The sequence below is a fragment of the Coenobita brevimanus genome, chromosome 111 (assembly GCF_032717465.1).
Source record: "Coenobita brevimanus isolate Jiangsu-jjx chromosome 111, ASM3271746v2, whole genome shotgun sequence".
Classification (NCBI taxonomy): Eukaryota; Metazoa; Arthropoda; class Malacostraca; order Decapoda; family Coenobitidae; genus Coenobita; species Coenobita brevimanus.
Genome location: NC_137064.1, coordinates 11,817,352 through 11,824,635, shown reverse-complemented (window position 1 = coordinate 11,824,635; position 7,284 = coordinate 11,817,352). Strand labels below are relative to the sequence as shown.

Here is a 7,284-nt window from a genome sequence, read left to right as displayed (position 1 = left end):
TATTCCAAAAAAAAAAACACTGTGAAAGCAATGTAAGTTACGAGCAAATACGAGCTTTCCTCCCGTGGTGGTTCCCCAATGGTATTCTGAGATAGAGCTGTCATTTGTTATTTATAAACACACTCACACTTTATATTCTTAGTACTTTGTTACACTTATTTATTTATACAATATTTATCTATAAGTTTCTTTCAGTACTAGTAGTTTATTTTCACTCCAGGCTGTATACTACCGTGGAAAAATCCGTCCAGGATCAACAGTGAAGGCAGGCCGTAGAGGAAGAGGTAAATCAACAACTGTGAAAAGTAGTGTTGTTAGTAGTAGGGTAAGGGCTGCTAGTGCTGTACGGCAACCCAGGGTCAGTGCGAGTGACCTTGAACGAGATAAATCTGCCTCACAACCAACCTCCACCACCACCACCACCACCTGCCCTACACCGCCACGACAGGGAATCCTGGACGCCTTCGCGTGGATGGAAGGGTCAGATTTTGTGCCTGAAAATTTAGTATTTGATGAGAGCTCCTCAGGAGTTCAGCCTGCCTTCACTATTGACGAAAATGCTGAGTGCGTGGACTACCTTTTGGCCTTCCTAGATGATGAAGTCATGCAGCACATATGTGATGAGACCAACAGGTATGAATCACAACATGCTGCAAGTGGTACAGGTGCAGCCAAGATACAACAGTGGTCCATGCTGGGAGTGCAGGAGCTGTATGTGTTCTTTGCCCTCATGCTTCTCATGCCACACTCCAAGAAGCATGAGTTGGAAGAATACTGGTCCATGGACCCCTTACTACCCTCACCCACCTTCAATAAGTACATGGCCAGAGATCGCTTCCGGAACATCCTGGGAAACCTGCACTTTGCCGACAATGATGTACCTTCCCAAATCGACCCATTCTGGAAGATCCGGGAGATTCTGAGCAGAATGAAGGATAAGTTTATGTCATTCTTCCACCCCTTTCAGAAGGTTGTCATTAATGAATCCTTGGTTTTGTTCAGAGGACGTCTTCGGTTTGTTCAGTACATTCCAAGCAAACGCCATTGCTTTGGAATTAAGTTCTTTGTACTGTGCGACTGTAAGACGGGGTACATCCTTGACTTCGTCATTTATTCAGCCAGCACTGTCGATCTGGATAAAACACCCTCCCTTGGCTTCTCAGGCTGTGTAGTGAAAGTGCTCCTAGAAAAGTATTTTGGTGGGAATCATGTGCTGTATACAGACAACTACTATACAGCACCGAAACTTGCCAAATACCTTTCTGAGCATGGCATTGGCTCCTGCGGCACTGTCAAAAGTAATCGTGACCACTTCCCCAAATTCACAGAGGCAGGAACCTCGCAGAGAGGAGACGTGCACCTACGCAAGTCTGAGAAGATGCTGGTAATACGGTGGCATGACAAGAGGGTCGTGCACATGCTCACCACTGTACATAAGGGAGAGATGACAGACAGTGGGAAGGTCGACCGTAGGAAAGGCGAACCTGTGATGAAACCTGATGCTGTGTTGGACTGCAATATCAACATGCGGCTGGTGGACAAGTCTGACATGATGATTGGTAAGATCGACTGCCTCAGGAAGAATACTAGGTGGTACAGGAAAGTTTTTCTGCATCTCATAGATATGACGATGCTGAACGCCTTCATCCTGTACAAGATGAAGGTCAAGCCACCCAAGTCCTTCTCCCTGAGGTTGTTCGCCAGGACTTGTGTCCAGCAGCTGCTGGAAAGATATGGTAGGGTGACAGCAGCAACTCCAAGGCGCCATCCAGTAACACTTCCCGACCGACTTGAGCAGAGGGCGTATATGGATTGGCACAGACTTGAGCTTATGCCTGCCACAGGGAAAAGGAAGGCTGCTATTCGCAGGTGTCAGGTGTGTGCACATACCACCCACCGCACACCCGAGCACAAACGCACCTCTTGGCAGTGCGCTGAGTGCCAGGTTCCCATCTGTGTTACCTGCTTCTTCGATTACCACAGCCAGAAGCAGTTTTAACAGTGCAAGTGTGAAAGGAGAATATTTTGGAAATAATGTGTAAATAATGTGTAAATAGCAAGGGAAAGCAATGGATGTTCAGTACATATGACTGAACAGTGTATTATAGTTTTATCTTACTGAAAGTGACAGTGAATAACATAGTGTAAGTAAAATAGAAGGGTAAGTATTGAAAATAGAATAGAAAATGTAAATAGTAATGTAAGTAATTAGTAATATAAGAATATGAGTACAAATAATTTATGTTATAACAGTGAAAGTGAATCCGTGGCTCTCTACGTATTTTACTGAATGAAAAATTGAATGACTTCAGTGACAATAAACTAATACTACTGAAGGAAACTTATGGAGAAAGACTCCAGATATATATAAGTGTGATATAGTAATAGAAATATAAAGTGTGAGGGGTTTTATGAATAATAAATGACAGAGTACCAAGAGCGAACTAGCACAAGTGCGACGATCAGACGCGCTCGTAATTTCCATTGCTTTCAGTGTTTTTTTCTTGGAGTATGGATCCCAAACTACTTGAAAATCATAGAGTAGTGTTTATAGTGTTTATATCTGGCTGTGGTAATCATATTATGGGTTGTCGGGAAGTGTAAAGTGAAGACTTTGTTACCCAACTTCAGAGGTCTCCACAAGTCCTACGGTAACCGATGAAGGCTCAACAAACATTCCAGGAGAAAGCTGAAGGTATGTGCCATAAGCATATGTAATTTTAATATTCTAGGACTAATAACTGATTTTTGGCAAATATTTTTTGAGAGTCTGTCGGAGCCCGAATAACCCAGCGGGACACGCAAAACATTGGTAAACATGCCCGCGGTGTAGGGGTTAACAGAAATGAGTATAGCTGGACACTGGTAGTACTGATACATGATACAAGCCACCACTTGAAAGCCTGGGCGAATTCAAAATAACACAGCATCACAAAAGTGATGCCCTGCGGTATGATCCCTTGCTCCTGAGCATCACGAAAGTGACGCCCCATGGTTAAGGGGTTAAGAATTCACTTGCCCACACGAAGGTTGTAAACTTCGTACATGAAATATATTGGTATGACCACAACCACACTAAGCAGACGTTTGACCATGCACCTACAATCTGGCTCCATAAAAAACAGGATTACCATATCTGAACTGTCAAAATACTGGATGCCTCAGCTGAAACCCACGTTCCCTCCACCCCCCAACACACACATTTTGGGCCTTTGATGTTATGAAAATTTTATATATATATACATATATATATATATATATATATATATATATATATATATATATATATATATATAAAATGCCAGCTGTGGCAGCTTAGGTCGCCACCATACCCCCAGGAGGAGGACACGGAGGACTAGACGGCACGCGGAATGCCCCCGGGCAATATGGACGTAAGTTCACCTGGGCCGCGCTCCCATATTCCCCGGAACTCGCCCGCCGCCACCACCTCAGTCAAAGTGCACTACCTTCTGGGGAAGCTGACCATCGACAGGATCGGGGTGGAACTGGCCTAACAGTTTTGAATAACACCCCAGCGATGGCCGGTAGCCGCACATCACCTGAGACAGCCTGTAGCCACTCAGAGACAAAGGAGACTGCCTGTAGCCACTCTGAATTAAGGGCCACAGCCTGTAGCCAGGAACCAGTGACAGCCTGAAGCTGCCCCCCAAAAAGGCCACGGCCTCTAGCCAGGCTGCCAGTTATGGGACAGCCTGTAGCTGCTCCGTCCAGTGCTGCCCACACCCCCTACAGAGACCAGCAACGGCCTGTAGTCGCATTGGGGAGAGACCAGTACATCCCCTCTCCTTCTGTAGTTGCCTCGGAGGGCACGACATAGGGGATGGCCTGTAGCCATGCCTGTAGGGAGGAAACAGCCTGTAGCTGCTCCTCACCTGCACTTCACTCTCCTCGTGGGACTTCGATGACAGCCTGTAGCCATGCCTGTAGGGAGGAAACAGCCTGTAGCTGCTCCTCACCTGCACTTCACTCTCCTCGTGGGACTTCGGTGACAGCCTGTAGCCATGCCTGTAGGGAGGAAACAGCCTGTAGCTGCTCCTCACCTACACTTCACTCTCCTCGTGGGACTTCGGTGACAGCCTGTAGCCGCACTTCACCTGTGTTCCTGTCACGGAGTCGGGTCCCGGCAATGGCCTGTAGGCACACCGACAGTGAAGGGATGGCCTGTAGCCCCCCCTCTGTCTGTTGTCCAAGGGAACCCAGGAACAGCCTGTAGCCACGCCAGGGAGAGACTCCAAAGTCTCTCGCCCCCTGTGACTCCACCATGAGATGGTGAGCTGTACTCAGTTCTGCCCTCCGGCAGGAGCACAGATCACCCTCCTGTCCACCCAGACCAAGTCAAACTCCAGGAGGAGGACCACCTTCTTGAGGACTGGTGGAAAGGCCCCGTACTGTCCCCGGGGTTGTTCTCCCTCCGTCCAGAGGAAGAGGGCACCCACTTGACGGACTCTGGCAGGGGACGACACTGCAGCCCAGCCCTGACAGCGGCCCCTTCAGCAGAAGACAGCAGCCGATGCCCCTCCAAGGACATCCCCCGGACCCCCAGGCAGGCCCACTCCCCACCCCGACGAAGGCGACACCCGTCCTCCACTCGCCTGAGTGAGCGCCTACAACACCTGCTCGGCCCCAGTCCTGAGGGCCAGACTCCAGTCCCCAGCCCCGATAGTGAGGGTCCCCTCGCCACACACAGCCCACGCCCCTGCCAAGAGACGACGCCCCTGAGAGTGGTCCAATGGCTGCGACATGAGGGGACCTCCAAAGGGCCACTGCCTATCCCAGGCTGAGAGTTGGGAGCCCTGAACCTCACCTTCCCCCTCTGAAACAAAGTGGACCTAAAGACAGTGAAATATAAGTGTACAGTGAGGCCGGCACTCGAGGTACGAGAGTGAGTTTAACATAAAATAAGTATACAGTGAGGCCAAGTAAGAATAGAAAATAGTAAGTGTAAAAGCAAATGCGCCTCCGTGATATCAAGCAGTGAATGTACAGGCAGTGACACTTCACCCCCTGTAACAACGCCTGTAATGCAGTGTCTAGATCTACCCTCCTTCCTTGTGTACAGTCAGTACCTCCCCTCCCCCCCCCGAATACCCAGTCTAAAACTTAGTGCCAGAAGAGTGTGCACCTCACGGAAGTGCCTCCTCATCTCGGACAGTGTAATAGTGCTTTGCCTTCCTGAACCAGACTTAGACTCCTGTACATCTAGTATCCTGTGCGATACTCTACCCACTAATACCAGACTATGTATTGATTTTGCCTATGAGATTGTCTACCTGTTCCACAGTAGTTGAATTTGTCAATATATGTGTAAGGTTGTTGCCCTGTGTTTTTCTGCCCTGGCCCTCTCTTTATTTTTCTAAGCTCTGGTCTAGAAAGGAAACCCAGCTGCACTTTAGCCTTTCTAGGGACGGGATGCCGCCCCTTAAACACCTGGCATAACGATATATATATATATATATATATATATATATATATATATATATATATACACACACACACACACACACACACACACACACACATACCAGTACTGCTGTACTGTATCACTATTTTTAATCTTTATACAATATAATGAAAAACAGGCAAAGTACAGAATTGGCTAGATTATGACTGAAAAATGCTAAAATATCTTTGATGCAGGATAAAATCATAAGAATAACAAATGCTACAGTGTATAAAAGAAAATTTTCATTCATTCATTCATTGCCAGACGCCATGTATCCCAAACAGGGTGGCCAAGGGCTTAGAGTTAATTGTTTTACAGGGAGGGGCACTAATCCTCCACCAACCCCACTTGACACGTAGGGATGCCAACGGCATCTGGTGTTCCCAGGCGGTCACCCATCCAAGTACTAACCAGACCCAACGTTGCTTAACTTCGCTGATCGGACGGGAAGCGGTGTACTCAACGTGGTATGGCCGTTGGCTTAATGAAAATTAAGCCAATAATATCTGTGTTCAGTTACCATGTACTTTATGTCTATAACAGCACTATGTTAGGAATAAAAAAACAGCTCGTGGCTGAACAACAGGAAAAGATAGGACATTTTAGCTAGCTGCTAGAACTAAACCAGCCAAATTGGCTACACTTAACAGCTGACGAAAGCAACGAAGGCTTCTCTCTCTCTCTCTCTCTCTCTCTCTCTCTCTCTCTCTCTCTCTCTCTCTCTCTCTCTCTCTCTCTCTCTCTCTCTCTCTCGTCAATAGGGTGCAATGGTATATTAATTTTTTCGACAAAAAGTGGTGGAAACTGATATTCCAGACTTCTGGAGAATTTTTAAAATTCCTCCCAGACGAAGATTTTCACACCTGAATATAGGACATGTCTGGGAAAATCTGGACATACTGCAACCCTAATAAAATATTGCATGATTCAACATCACACATCAATAAACAGTCAAGTTTAATAGAAAACACTAACATAATCAAAAGATGCCATGACCACATCAGAGTACAACTTGCAGAAGCACTTCTCACACTTAAAAACACACCAGCCATAAACAACCAAACTACCGGACAAGACTGTACCCATAAACTGTTCACACTCACAAAGACCTGACCACAAGCAGCTACAGTTGCCAATGACCATCCCACACACAGTAACACAACTGGCAACACTACACAGCCACAAACACCCACTCACTCATACAATCTTCACAGTCAGTCACATAGCTCATAGCTGACTACACCAGTGTTTCTTAACCTGCCGCGTGCCAGTGCCATTTTAAAACGGTCTGACATAATTCCGCAGCCAGTGCCAGTGCCATTTTAAAATGGGTCAAAATGAATAATTTAAAATTTGACCGCATTTGTCAAGATTTGCGGGTAAAAGTTGGCAGGCATGTAAGGTAACTGTTCCTCTACCATCCCCCAGGCTGTCAAGCCCATACACTCACTCTCTCCCTCCCTCACGTTCGTTCTGCCTCACTCTGCCTGTGTGCCTCACCCAGTGCTGTGCATAGTGAAGGCATTTTGTAAATATTTTCATGTAAGTGTAAGCTGTAAATATTTTCTTGTAAGTGTAAGGACTATATAGTGAAGTCAAGTTGTAACTACCTTCTTGTAAGTGCCAGGACTGTACGTAATGAAGTCAGGTTGTACCTATCTTCAAGAAAGTGTCAGATAACGCATTCACAGTGAGAAAGACACGCAAATTGTGATAGATGCTGAAGTAATAAGTAATCAGAAAAGTGTACTAAACATTGCTATACTTTCCCCACATAAATACCTGAGTATACCTTACATAGAAAATGGCTTTCTCTCACG

At 46.4% G+C, this 7,284-nt stretch overlaps 1 non-coding gene across 1 annotated transcript; it reads right to left on the bottom strand.

Annotated features, from left to right (window-relative positions):
* Window positions 1-5,826: 5,826 nt before the first annotated feature.
* On the bottom strand, window positions 5,827-5,945 carry LOC145417898 (5S ribosomal RNA). Its single transcript, XR_013900575.1, has one exon. It is a non-coding gene; the product is annotated as a 5S ribosomal RNA (ribosomal RNA).
* Window positions 5,946-7,284: the final 1,339 nt, after the last annotated feature.